The 14,632-nt window shown below is 49.2% G+C and overlaps 1 protein-coding gene and 1 long non-coding RNA gene across 3 annotated transcripts in view; both read right to left on the bottom strand.

Moving 5' to 3' along the window:
* Positions 1 to 14,632, bottom strand: part of LOC311196741 (protein NDRG4-like) — a gene marked incomplete at both ends in the record, with an annotated part of 721,213 nt that overhangs the window by 6,001 nt on the left and 700,580 nt on the right.
* LOC311196406 lies at positions 6,806 to 14,519 on the bottom strand. 2 transcript variants are annotated; one of them, XR_014617578.1, is made up of 3 exons: positions 14,441 to 14,519; positions 12,191 to 12,355; positions 6,806 to 7,078 (listed from the first exon to the last, which is right to left on the bottom strand). It is a non-coding gene; the product is annotated as an uncharacterized lncRNA (long non-coding RNA). The 2 variants fall into 2 exon arrangements; XR_014617579.1 differs by having other exon boundaries at positions 12,249 to 12,355.

Below are 14,632 nucleotides of genomic sequence, written 5' to 3'. Positions count from 1 at the left end.
CTCTAAGACCGCAATTTCGTCATTGTTATCTTTTGAAGGCAGTAAAGGACTTCTTGTATGTAGCAACTGACCCAAACTTACAGAGTCTAACACTAATGAGACCTAATCGAGTATAGTGAGGGCCGTGTCCCCTCTACCACAGCTCAGTCCTCCCAAAGACACAAAATTGGACAAAGAAACCATCTGAATCTCCAACATTAAAACAAGTCACAAGGGTGTGGTGTTTGTCTAGTTTTTCTTTTGTTCTGTACTCTCACTTGCATGCATTAAAAAAACAGCCCTAAACCCAACCCCATAAAGCCCATCCAAAGTCAAGTCTTAAAAACCAGGTGATGGAAAATACCTTATTTTTTTCCCAAGGTGCAATCAAAGGCTTTGTACCTGCCAGGGCCCAAGTTCATGGCTCAGTGTTTCTCCTGCAACAGTTGATGATGTAGCTTAATGGCATAATCAGCTCTTACAAGGAAAACCATAGAACCTTGAGCTCAGGTTTGGGCTGGTAAGTAAAGGAAAATTATATTCAAAGAGGCGGTTTTCAGAGTAGCTTGTTTCTGTGGTTTGAGCCACAACCGCATCTGCCCCTCTCGCACAGTTACCATGCAAACCAGCCCTGACTGTGCTTGCTGCTAACTGCATAACACCCCCTCAGCAGTCACCGTGCACAGCTCCTGGCTGTGCACACAGCTGTGTCCCTTGCCTTTAGCACTCCTTTGGTAGAGCTTTTAAACAGAACACAAGGTAAATTGAGTTTCCTGTTAAATCCAATCCAACAGCAAAACATCACAGCAAGGCAGAGTTAGAAAGATAGCGTGATAGGGACCTTTGTGGGTTAGCTAGTCCAAAACAATGATCAAGGCAGGGCTAACTTCAAAGTTAGATCAAGCTGCTCAAGGCCGTAATAGTCTTCTCTACAAAATGTGCTTTTAAGGTTTGACCGCTCAAACCAAGAGTTTTAATAGGAGATTCTTAGCTTTGACTGCTTCTGTATATGGTGCTGGGCTACGTAATCCCCGTGCAGATGGGAGCAGAACTAACACACCTGCTACGTAAGTCTGTCTCTGTAGAGGAGTTGAAGTGTCACGTACAGAATCAAATTAGGCTGTCACTATTAATTAAGTAAGAACTTGGGGTCGGAGACACAGTAATCTGATGCAGAGACTCACTCAAAGCCAATTACCCCATGCCCAAATGTGTGCTGAAAGCCTTCCTCATACCCTGTCCGTAAAGCTGCTTGTCTTCATTGCAGAAGTTGCTGCTCTCATCAGCGTGGAGAGGCTTGTATCGAGGTACTGCCATTTATCTTAAAGTAATCCATGAAACAGTTTGCTCCTCAGCTAGATTCAGCAACACTGGAAATCAGCTGAGGGGCTGTGGGCTGCAATATACTACAGATTGCAGGTGGACAGGGTCCTCCTCTCAGATGTTCGTTCTCCTGACTACCACGGTAGGTCCACGGGCCCACTGCACAGCACCCACAGTGCCAAAAACACCTGAGGCTTTAAGAGCACTGTGAGGAGTCAGTAGAGCCATATATTAGGAAACATGTTTGGAAGAAGATGCAGTTTACAAATGTAACAGTCCTTTTGGACAGGTGTCACCATTACCAGGGATTTGGAGAGCATCTCCCATAACGCATGAAGCAAACATTTAAAGCACTTGCTTTGTTTTTTAATGAAATAGGGTGCTGGAAAGTGAAGAGGGAAGGAAAGGATACTTAGTCTATCCCACCAGCAAGAACCACAGTTCCAGTCAAAAGGGGAGGAAGGCTTCACTGAAAGGAAATGGGAGGAGGATTGACTACATGCTCTATACAGAAGAAGGTCTCTACCTGGAATGGAAAGTGGTGAGTTTCAGAGCTGACAGCCATAACTCACAGAACAAACCTGCCTGGATGGCACTGCAGCCTCTTCTGATCGGATTCCAATTTGTACTGCTGCTTTGTTATATTCTGCTTTTGTGTGCAGGTACCTAGGTTCTAAAGCTACTGCAGAAACAAATCAGGGATTCTGGTAGTAACACTGGTGTATACTCTGCTCTTCAAAAACAAACAACAAACCTTGTTTCCATTCCTTAAACTTTTGCCACACCAGGTGTTCTTCTGATGCCTTCCCCACCAGCGGTCTGAATACTTTTTAGTCCATTTCAGGTGTCTGGGTGTGCTTTGGTTATGCCCATGAAAACCTATTTAAGGTACAAGCCTGTGATACACAGGCAAAAGTTAACAGGGGCTAATCAGAGTAAAAACTGGTAGTGCACCGTCTGCTTTGGGGTGGTAGGACCTTGCCTTACAAAGAATTCCATGATGAAAGCAAGAAACATGTTTACACTTCTTTACCACACCTCACTGCAGGTGCTGCAGAAGAGCAGGTGATAGAGTGGTTCCATGTAGTTTATTGCGTACCTACATCTGTGGACATGGCAGTTTAGCAGCTGAATTCCTTTCAGATGTCCATGGTGCTCCTGTACAGTAAACCCAACTTGCATTTTGCACAAATGGCAGCAAACCCAGTGTTACAATAGCTTTGACCCAGATTAGTTCTTTGACAGCAGTATAAAGAGAACTAAAGTATCTATGATTTCTGTAAGCCATTCCCAGAGTACAAGTAAAGAAAGTACCCTAGCAGGGGATGACTCAACTATACTGCATCCAGTGTTAAGGCTGCTCCCTCCAGCTTTCCGAAGCTGGGAAGCACACAGCATTTCCTACAGAACTTTAACTTGGTTCTATGAAGCATTGCCAGAACAAAGCCTGACATTCAGGAGCAGGGTTCCCAACTACCTGAAGTTCCCACGAAGTTTAACACCCCGACCTAATGAAGACCGGGTTCCTTTTCAGCTGCGGGCCGTGCCACCCCCTCCTGCACCTCCTTCACACTTCACTGCTTACTGCAGCACTACAGTAAATACACCTGGCACAGCACAGATGTTACTGGAAAAGCACAACAGATTTTTTCATCCAGCCTCATTCAACTGTACAGTGTAGAAATGAGGTGAACCCACATCAGCTGTGCAATAGCAACATGCCCTGGGTGGGCAGATAGTTTACCAGTAGCCCAGCCAAGCCAGACTGGTCCCATAGATCTACTAATAGACTAAGGTAGTTCAGAGTAAGCTAGAGAGGCATAAAACCTGAGTCCTGGCATGTGGTGTAACAGGTCAGTTTTCAAATGTTCTTGCTTTCCTTTTCCTTCTGCAGGAGGTGGAAGAGTTCAGCTTTATTACCCAGTTAGCAGGCTTGACAGACCACCTACCAGTAGCAATGCGTCTCATGGTGTCTACAGGAGAAGATGACCCTTAAAACTGACCAGCTTTGAGAGATTAGAAGAGAGAAACATTAATGATACTGAGAAAATACCAGAGGATAAGAACGAACTATTCTGGTGCCACGTTAGGAAAGATGACCAGACCTGACCCAGGCGGCTCCCAGAATGTACCAACAATGGAGACTATAAAAAGGGAAGAAATGGAAGGGGCTGTGGCCAAAAGCCACTGCCTCACGTTGCTGAGGCAACAGGGCAGGCCTGTACCACAATGCTTTCACTGTGGACCGAACAGAACCAAGATGGAAGTCCGAATTCCTTCTGAACCAGTGCCATTCTCACTAGAACTTGTTTTTATACTAATATATAGCACAATTTAGTTTGTAATTAGTCTGTGAGTTAGTGCTGCTCAATGGCTTTTTGCATCATTTCTTTGTATAACTAAGAAGCTAAAGCTTTTTTTCTTTTTTAGCCTGTAAAGTTGTAGTAGCGTGCTTGCATCAGTAGCATGCGCCCGCACTGCATGCCACTCTGACATAAATAGTCAGTAAGATACCATGGGGAATATCAGAACGGAAGCGAGTTCAAAAATCAGATACCAGCCAAAGCAAGGCATTCTGGGACTGGCAAACCCTTCTGTCATTACAGACAGACCTTAAAAGTAACTGTTAGATTTGCAGACCAGTATCGTCCTGTCCGATTCAAGGACACTTAAAAGATCTGGAAATAAGACTTTAAGAACACAGTTCTACTGTTATTCCAGCTGTGTTCCCACTGAAATTATGAAGTGTTTTGTCTGAATGGCGACTCCAGAATCAGGCCTTTAGCTTTCCAAGCACAACTTATTCCCTTAAGAAGAAACATGGTTCCCCTGTAACGTCTTTTCTTTCTTTCTTTCTTCCCCATACGTGGGACAGTCCTGAATTATGGTATGGGATGATATGTATGTTCCAGTAGAGTGAATAGATTCCTGTAGTACCATTGGTAACACCAGAGCCAACATTCTGCCTTAGCTAGAAAGAGTCAGTGGGAAATAGCTTGTAAAAATGCATGCTAGATATAGAGTTAAAGTAACCATAAGTGACATTTTGGGAGAAAAAGCATAGGACAGTGTGGGACGGGTAAGGCAGGATCGCCCAGCAATCTCCCAAAGGAATCCGTACACGTAAAGGGAAAGCGTAGCCTGGCTGGCTACTAGAGAGCAGACCTGTGAGTCTCAGCCCTGGGTGACTACTCTGGAGCAGAGGGTTTGTCTATGTCTGTGAGGCAATTCTCTATTGTAACACACTCACAGACTGTAACAGGGCTCTTCCCATCTAATTCATGCCTTCTTTCCACTGCAGTGCTCTCAGTGTGGGGCTCCCCGCTGCCAGCTCATCCCTGTGACCTGACCTACCCAGCCTCTGTAACCTTCACAGAGACAATGAAAAGCTGGGAGTCAGGTCCATGACAAGACTTGGCAGGTTTTTTAGGGATGTGAATTCAGAAGGGTTTGTGTTGCTGGGAGAACAGGAAGACCCCTCATGTTTCTAAGACTTAATTTCTTCTGCCTACTTCCAGTTAAATTTAGTGTTATTTCCTCTTATGTTACAAATTTCCCAAGTTAAAAAAACCAAACAAAACAATACGGTTAATCTAATACTTGTAGCTTACTCCATTAAGTAAAATGTTTTAGTTATGCTGGCCATGAACTCCTGAAGTTGCTTCTGTTTTGGCTCAGTTTATAACTGCCAGGAATCAGCTTGAGCTAAATCAAGAATAGATTCAGGTTAGAAATCCCAGTCTGCGCAGCCTCTGGTACTGGCTTAATTGGCTACTGCAAACAATGGGACTTGTACTGAGCTCGGCCTGATTTTGCAAGTAGAGAAACTGATAGAAGTACTGGACTAACCACAGTATTGGCTAATTCCACGTAGGCGGCGGGCCACTGTGCCTGGTCTTGACACATCCTATGCCTCATTTTCCAGTCCCGGCATCCCTTCAGCAGAGACTGCCTCTGAAGTGTTCTGTGCCAAACCAAGGGGTAGTCTGCAAGTGTAACCCATGGGGACTCAAAACCAGAACCAGACTCAATTCCCTTTTTTGATAAAATTAGGAATTCAAGTTTACAGCATCAGAGACTTCAGTGTACTCTCCCAGTGCACCACCAGTTTCCCACTTTGTACGTTTCTCTTTATACAGAGGGTGCACATATGTGCAGTGCTTTTCTTGCCCGAAGCAGCACTCACTTAAAAACATACCAAACAAAAGGTCCCAAACCAAAGGAGCCAGGATTGAAAGACATACCTGGCCTGAAACCTCCCCAGGGAGCCCACAACCCTAACCCCATCCTTAACCCTAACCCTTTACCATAATCCTAATCCAAACTCTAACCCTTACCCCTAACCACTAAACCTAGCCCTAAACCCTAACCCCAACCATAACCCTAACCCTAACCGAACCCTAAACTTAACCCTAACACCTAATCCAAACCTTTACCCTAAGCTTAACCACTAACCCTAACCCTATCCCTAACCCCAACCCTAAACCTAACCCCTAACCCTAACTCAAACCCTAACCATAAGCTTTACCCAGCCCTAACCCTAACTCTTACCCTAACCTTTTGGATCCATTCCCCACTTCTGGAATGCTGCCTGGCCCTGCCTGGCTGGATCATGTGGAGTGTGGGGAGAGAAACAGCTTCTTCTGTCAGTGTCTCTCCACTCCCTGGCACCCACAGTCCTGCAATAACCTGCGCAATGAGACCCACATCACCACTCTGAGCCACCCGGGCACCAGCATCCCCAGCTCCTGCTCCCTTCTGGGCACTGTCAGACACAGACAGAGCCCACAGGGGTTTTTCTTTCCATGCCAGACCCTTCTGCTGGTGGTGGTGGTGGCACAAAGGAGCCTTCAGCTCTCAGACCCCAAACATTCAGCGGCAGTGGACAGAGAGGCTGGAAAGGGTCCAGAGAAGGGCCACCAAGATGACCCAAGGACTGGGAAGCGTGCTGTATGAGGAAAGGCTGAGAGAACTAGGTTTGTTCAGCTTTGAGCAAAGGAGGCTTAGGGGAGACCTTCTCACCATGTTCCAGCAGTTAAAGCACAGCCCCCCAGCCCTCAGGGAAATATTCCCAGCAGTCAGCCCCACTGAAGACATGAAGTCATGGAACCAGAGATTTGTACAGTCACTGTGGTTGGAAAAGTCCCTTTCAGATCATCACATGCAGTGTGCTGAGCAAACAGTTCCTAATGGAAAAGTCGGTGGTAATTCAGTGTGTGCCTGGAGAGGCAAAACCATGGCCAAGAGATAATGAACACCAAGTCCCACACATGGTAGGAAGAGGTCTGTCCAGCATCTGGAGCCCATGTTAGCTTGCCCTAATGTGCCCCTCTCTGGGGGCACGTGGTGGGTGCAAAGGGATCTACTTTACAGTGTCACCACAGGTATCTGGACTCCCTCAGCCACTCTCTTCATGGTAGTGGTGAAGACAGAGTAGAGCCCGGCATCCAGGCTCTGGTAGAGGAGAGGACACATGGACACACGCACACATGCAGAGCATGGCTTTGCTGAAGGGGTTTATTGATCATTTGAGGGAAATGGCCCAGGGATGATCATCTCCTCATGCCTCTGGAGGAGAGGACAGGAAAGAACCAACTCTCATCCTTTGTCTTTGATCAACCCCACTCGTAGAGAAACTGAGACCTCACCAGTCACTGCAATGTCCCTGGTGCCAGGAAGTGATGGTAGGACCGAAATGCTCTAGAATTCCTCAGACTGGATGCCCTCCAAGTCAACGTACATCCAGGACCTTATTTCCACTTCCTTCCCAGAATGCCTAGGGAAGAAGAGAGAAGCAGTGGTCTGAATTAGACAATGGCTGTAATTGAGACAGAAGTGTTTCCAGTCCCCCCAAGCCACGGCTTCCCACCGGTCTGAGGGGAAATACATTTTCTCCCAACCAGCCCCATTCCTCCAAGTTTCACTGGGGATACCTGTTCATGAAGGGACCAGTGGTGGGGATGGATATGACTCCTACTCTGCAGAGCTGCCCCCCAGATGGTGGGTCCCAGTGACCCTGACCCCTAACCAGCCCTGCACTGGCCAGGTTTTTGCAACAGGTCACCAAAGTGTCCCCTCACTGCCCTTGTCCTCACCAGGCCAGCGCTGTCCCTGAGCAGGATGTGGCCATTCAGAGGGACACAATGAAGTGGGTGCTTGTCCTCAGGCAGAGATAATTGTGGGGAAAGAATTCCCCTGGCAAGAGAAGGAGTGTTTGTCCCCACAGCATCTCTGATAAGCTGAGTTTGCCTCGGGCTTGTGGCACAAGGAACCCTTTCAGCAAGCTTGGTGCTTCACAAGAATGCCCAATGTGGGGCATTAAACTCTGGAGGGGGGGTGAAGCAACCTGGTTGTCTGGGCTCCCTCAAGCCCTGGAATGGGAAGAGCCCAAGGAGGAGGACAGTGATGGGGGGACTGGGGAGGAGCAGGTCCCAAAGCAACAAGCACCCCTGGGACTCCCTTACTTCCCTGGGGACAGGCTGGACCCCAGAGGTGGGGGCAGTCTCAGGGGAGCAGCATGACAGCTCCTGGTGGCAGGGGAATCCTGTGGGAGCGGAGCTCAGAGCAGCTGAACTGATGGAGCTGTGTCCCAGGGTCACCGTGTCCCTTGCCCTGTGACCCCCTGCCTGCCCTGCAGCTAAGCCAGGCTTTCAGGGGTGTTTCCTGCACAGCACGCTGATCACCATCCTGGGGGACTGGGGTGCATCTTTTACCAGTGTTTTGTAAGGGCAATGTGGGATGGTGTGCCAGTGGAACTTCACTCCATCTGCCATCACTGCTCTCTCCAAGGATCACAGAATTGTAGGGGTTGGAAGGGACCTCAAGAGATCATTGAGTCCAACCCCCAAGGATGCAAGTGCCCCAAGGAGCAGAGGGAACAGCCAGTACCTCTGTGAACAGGGACATGCTGGTAATGACAGTGGGCATATTCTGGGTCAGGAAGCTCAGGCACCCCTGGTTAGCCTCCCTGTAGATGCCCACAGCTATCAGAAGAGACAGCTAACAGGATATGTCTGTGCCTAGTTTTTTCCACCTCTCAAGAAGACCAGCATGTTTACTGGTGGTGTGAGCGAGCCCTGGGAGGCAGTAGGGCCAGGAAGGTCTCAGTCAGGAGATGCAGCACACACTGATACGTCTCCTTTGGTAGCTGAGGGTCAGAAGTAACCACACTTCTGAGTGACCAGCCTCAGTCCATGGGGCTGTGAGGAAAGCTGGTTGCTATGAGATCTGAGCTGGGAATCACAGGCTGGTGGCAAAAATCTGGTTTGGGATTTGAAGTCAGTGGGAGGTTTGCTGGAGTTTCAGTAAAACCAAGGTGTCCCTGGTCTTGTTCCCATGATGACACGGGCTGCTGTGGTGGCTTCACAGAAATAAAAATACACTGCTAAGTGGGGCATGAGAACTGAGCCTGGCTGGGATTCCTCACTGACATTATATGTATTTTTAAGGATTATGGATAGATCTTTACAGGCCACTAACTATAAACAAGAGATCTGTTGTGGATCAGTTGGGAAAAGATTGAAGGTAGCTGACTTGAATATTTGCTTGGAAATGGTACAAAGATTTTCCTCTTGAACTGCTCCTGCATGTGGCTAATTAGACAGCAAAGTGACACAGCCTTAAGGATCCTATTTGCCTGTGCTGTGACGATGTCTGTATTCCACTTGCCCGGGTCGCCTGATAGACAGGCAGTGATTGACAAGCCTTTCAGTGAAGAACATTTTCTTATTCTCCTCTCTAAACCTTCCCTGGTGCAACTTGGGACCATTTCCTCTTATCCTATAGCTTGTTCCTTGGGAGAAGAGCCCGACCCCCACCTGGCTGCAGCCTCCTTTCAGGTTGCTGTGGAGAGCGAGGAGGTCTCCCCTCAGCCTCCTTTGCTTCAGTTCCCTCCACCGCTCCTCAGCAGACCTGTTCTCTGGAACTTTCACCAGCTCTGTTACTCTTCTTTGGACACCCCTCATCACTTCAATGTCTTCCTTATAGTTTGGGGCTTCATTCTTCTCCCCATCCCTTTCTTCTAGTTCAGGGGGCTGGATACCCAGAGGACAACTGGCCTTACTGCGAAAGACTGAGGCAAAGCAGGCATGAAGTACCTCAGCCTTTTCCTCAGCCTTTGTTTCCACTGGTTCCAATAAAGGATGAAGATTCTCCTTAGTCCTCCTGTTAATGTATTTATAGAACCACTTTTATTGTCCTAACAATTGTCCCAGCATTTAAAAAAAAGATCTCTTCCTCTCTCATACCAACCAATGCTTCACCTATTAAGACTCAGCATTTTCCTGCTCAAGGGAGAGAGTACTGGTGGCACACGCTCTCTGCCACCCTCTGGTTCTATCTGAGTGACTGGAAGAGGACATGAGGATGTGGGATGGCAAACCTCTCTGGAGACTAGAAGCTTGGGTACAAGAACTGCAAGGAAAAGAACCAGCCAAAAAGTGTTCATGCAGGAGAACCACCGCCCCAGTGTCTGTGTGGCAGAGCAGAAGGGCTGATCTTACTTTCGACCCTGATGAAGGGACTTCTGCTTTGCAGTTACACTCTGCTTACAGATGCAGCCTCTCATATTGAGGGAAAACATCAGAGGTGGAAGGCTGCTCTATGGAGGCCTCCTGCTCTAACTGCAGACTTGGACTGCCACCTCTCTTCCTTCAAAAACTAAAATCGTACTGGCCTGCAGAGCCTGTCTCTTGGGGAGCAGGATTCATTCCCATGGCACAGCACCCAACTCTGTCATGATAATCCTACTGAAGCCAATTGGTTTACTTCAGTTATGTGCCCCTATTTGCACAACAAAGGGGATGCAAAAGCTTCTATCAAATACACAGTATGCTACTGACAAATAAGAACTCCCACTACTGCAGGCAAGTTAACTGATCAGGAAATCCTCACCTGCTGAGTGAAAGTTCCAGGAGGGAAAGGAATGATCTAAGTAGTATCAGAAACCCTGGGGATGTGGGCAAAGGATCTGAGTGACAGTGTGTTACCTTCCACTGGCTGGACACCACAGCACAGGAGGCAGTGGGCACGCCATGGGCCAGGGTTCTACTCCTGCACTTAGGACCCTCAGATCCAGGATTCCACAGTGTTTCTGATGAGATGCTTCCAAACACAATCAGGAAAAGCAAGCAGCAAGGCAGCCTGTAATCCTGCCCTGAGGACACTGCAATCCTGCGCTGAAATGCTACAGAAGAGGAGACAGTGGCTCTGCATCAACCCCAGTTTGTGCCCTGGTTTAGTCCAACACATAGAGACTGAGGATTCCTCTCCCACTTTGACTGTAAGTGGGGCAAGGAGAGGTCACAGGGAGTGGTGCTTCCTGCTCCCATCATCCCACCGCTTCTTCAGCTGTCTTACTTCACCCAGTTAACCTAAGGGCAGTATGGGTTGCTGCAGTCACAATGTAACATACGCATGCTGTCATGGCACACCTGGGGGTGTTCGGCCTGGAGAAGAGGAGGCTGAGGGGAGACCTTATCACCACCTCCACTGACCTGCCAGGAGGGTGCAGAGAGGTGGGCGATGGTCTCTTCAGCCAGGGGACAGGAGATGGGACAAGGGGCAATGGCCTCAAGCTGCCCCAGGGCAGGGTCAGAGCAGATGTGAGGGAAAAGTTCTTTCCTGAAAGAGCTGTCAGGGCCTGGAACAGGCTGCCCAGGGAGGGGCTGAGTCACCTTCCCTGGGTGTGTTTAAAACAAGGGTAGATGAGGCACTTGGGGATATGGTTTAGCTTAGGATGGGAATGGTTGGACTTGATGATCTTAAAGGTCTTTCCAACCTTGTGATTCTGTGATTCATGACCCAGTTTTTGGCATATGCTTTCACCTCCCACCTCTTCTGCTCCGCCACCACCTTCTCTCAACAGCTGTTTTCCTTTCTTTTCCTTACATACTTTTGCTCCTCTCTTTACTCTGGCTATTGAGCAAATTCCACTGAGTAAATTACTGAGCTTTTTACTTTGTAAAGCTACAGAGCCTGATTCCCCCCTCAAACAACTTTTGCTGCTGCAGCTCCATATGGCATAGTGGGTCTTGACTTCACTCAAATGCAGGAGAATGAAGTCTCCATTTTATAAATCCTCCAAGGACAAACAGGCTGTTAGATACAACAGGAGACATTCCCTTTCTCTCAGAAAGGTCTTGCAAACACATTTCTGACAATGTCCCATGCTTTGGGATGCTGGGCTCATGACATGTGCTTCTACACTCAGATTCGCACACGGGTGTTTAAGAATAAGACTTGACCAGGATGAGAAGGCAAACGTACTACTGAAGGGGTGACAATCTTGGCCACCAAAACCATTGCTCTTGAAAATTCTCTCTGTCCTGATTTCAGCCAGGACAGAGCTCATTTCCTTTCACAGCAGTGGAATGCTGTGTGTGGAGTTAGGCTGAAAGCAGTGCTGGTAACACATGGATGGGTTTAGTTGTTGCCCAAGGACTTTTCAGTTCATACTGCCCTGCTAATGAGAAGCTGGGAAGGGACACAGCCAGGACAGATGACCCAAACTGGCCAAAGGGGCTATTCTATACTATGATGTTATGCCCAGCATAAAGGGGGGCTGGTGGGAGGAGGAGCAAGCAGCTCCAGGACACACAGTTTTGCAGACAGTCTGGTTTCAGGATGGGTCTGAGCTGTGGGGTTCTGTGAGAAACTGCATTGTGTATCACCAGTTTTGTGTATTTTGCTATAAAGTTGTCATTGTTATTTTCTCTCTTTCTCTGCTGCCCCAGTAAACTATCTTTATTCCAACACCTGAGGTTTGGGGGGGTATTTTGAGGTTCTTCTTCCTCCCTCCCCCCAGTTCACCCCACACACACCCTCTTAGGAGGGAGGGAGCGGCTGCGTGGTGCTCAGCTCTCAGCTGGGGCAAAAACATGACACTCACCAACCAATTTTAGTGAGTGTAACATCTTTCCCTTTGTGTTCTTTCAACTGCAGAGTACCTTCAGCTTTCTGCACCTCCATGTCTTCTTTCAGCATCACATGTGCCAGGCTGAAGCATCTTGGGGCAGGGGGAAACAGTGCTCTTCTTTTTTCTTACCCCTGCACCCTAGGAAAGAGAGCATATTCCATTTGCATAGTTCTCTCCTCCCACTTACAGTCCAAGCTTTAATATTCAGCATAGAGATTTGTTTCCTAAACCCAACTAAGCAGGGAATATTTTCACCAATTCAATTCAGCAAATTATAACTTTATCAGAACTGCCCTTTAGAAAAAGCTTTTGAAAATTGCTCTGTGTGCAGGGACTGAAGGGTTTTTCTACAGACAAAGACTTCAGCTTCCATTAAAAAAAAACCCAGAAAAACAACACAGGACAATAGTTAACACTGTAAACTCTAATACAATGCCTGTTTTCTCTAACATAGATAAAAATTCAGCTCCTTACAAGAAATAACCTTTTACATTAAATCTCTTTCGAGGAGCATGCATCTCCCTTACAGGTGTTGTTAGGATTTAATGTACCTGGCTAATGAGAAAAGGGGACAGTCTAAAATCAGCAGTGTGTGGATGTCACAGTGACAAACACATGTGCATGCATTTTCTGCTGCTCCTGGGTCTCTATTTCTGATACTTGTTGAACAAATTACTGGCATTTAGATCTTTGCAAACCCAGCATGGTTCACAAACCCCTGACATTTCTTTGCTGGATGGATTTTTATAGCTTATTCTGTAGTGGTACCTAATGGATGTGGCAGTGAGGGAAAAAAGTGCCCAAGGTCAGGCTCTAATATGAAGTGAAATTCAGATAAAAATGGGGGGAACCCCAGTCTTTACACTTACACAATCAGTCCCAGAATTTAACACAAGGTTATTTGATTCTGCCATCAAAATATGACTCCAGTAGTTATTTTATAGCACTAAAATATGTTACTTTGGGATGGGCACAAACAGTTAACACAGGAAGTTCCAGCTGAACGTGAGAAAAAGACTTTAGTGTGAGGGAGACAGAGTGCTGGGACAGACTGCCAAGATAGGCTGGGAGTCTTCTCTGGACAGATTTAACCCCCCCCCACACCCCCATGACTTGATCTTGTGCAACTTGCTTTAAGTGCTTTAGCAGGGGTGGAGATTTGGGGGGGGGGGGGGGGTGTCCCTTCCAAGCCCTACCGCTCTGTGATTCCATGTCCAGGTTTCAGCAGAGGTAAATTTTCTTTTCAGCAGCTGGTGCAGTGCTGTGGTTTGCTTTTAGGGTGAGAATAACATTGATAAAGGATGTTTTTAGCTTTTGCCAAGCAGTCAAGGCCTTTTCATCGCCTCATGCTGCCCTGCCGAGGAGAAGAGAGAGGGGGGATGACAACAAGCTGTGAGGGGACACGGCTGGGACAGACTGCCCAAAGGGACAGTCCATACCATACACTGTCATGGTCTGTATTTATAATATTATCACTTTCCTGTTTAACTGTCTTCTTCCTGACCTACAGCTTTACCTTGCCCTCCCCAGCCCCACAGCGGGGATGCGGGTGAACGGCTGCGCGGCTGCTTGAGCTGCCGGCTGGGGTAAACCACCACAGGAGCCAACCTCTCATCGCAGCCACATCCCTCAGCCTGAGCTTCTCCTCTGAGCGGTGACCCGTGTCCTCAGTGGCCAAGAAGAAACACCCGGATAACTAACGAACTCTGCAAGTAGCATTCCCCGGGCTTCTCACACAGCTAATCGGAGGGTTCAGGTGAGTGCATCTGAGGACTGCAGGGCAAGCCCCCCCCGTCTGAAGGGTGGGATGCTGCGGCGGGTCGCTGGGGCCGCTCCCTGTCGGGGTCCTGCCGGGGACAGGGCAGCAGCGAGGCGGGGCGGTGCGTGTGTCCGAGGTGCCCGCTCACCGCTCTGCCCGAGGCCAGGCGTGCCGGAGGTGGGCCAGCCGCGAGGGGCTGCCCAAGGCCCGCCCTGGAGGCGGGCGCACGGCCGCCTGTCCCTATACAGGCTGCCGGCGGTGGCGAAAGGAGGCCGGGCCGGCACGGGCGGGACAACGGCAGCGCCCAGCCCGGGGCTCCGCGAGCTCGCAGCGGAAGCCCGAGGTCTGCCCCGGCCCCCGGCCCCCGCCCCGGCACAGCGCCTGCCCGCGCTCTGGGGCCTCCAGGCAGCGGCGTCTGCGCGGCCGCGGCCCTCCTGGGGCGGGCAGGGGCAGGGAAAACCCACCTCGGAGCCGACGCCGCTGCGAGACCCCCGCGGCCAGGCTGACCCCCGCGGCCAGGCTGACCCCCGCCGCAACTTCCGCCGGGTCAGGGGTGGGACCGGATGGCGCCACAGCGCATGCGCGGTCACGCGCTGCCCGGCGCGGGGGGAGGGGTTTCCGGGCCGCGCGGGAGCTCGGCGGGGCCGCTCGCTCGG

The sequence above is a fragment of the Gallinula chloropus genome (assembly GCF_964237585.1).
Source record: "Gallinula chloropus genome assembly, chromosome: 13".
In the NCBI taxonomy this organism is placed as follows: Eukaryota; Metazoa; Chordata; class Aves; order Gruiformes; family Rallidae; genus Gallinula; species Gallinula chloropus.
Note: the sequence above shows the minus strand (reverse complement) of the source record. Positions and strands in the feature narration are given on the sequence as shown.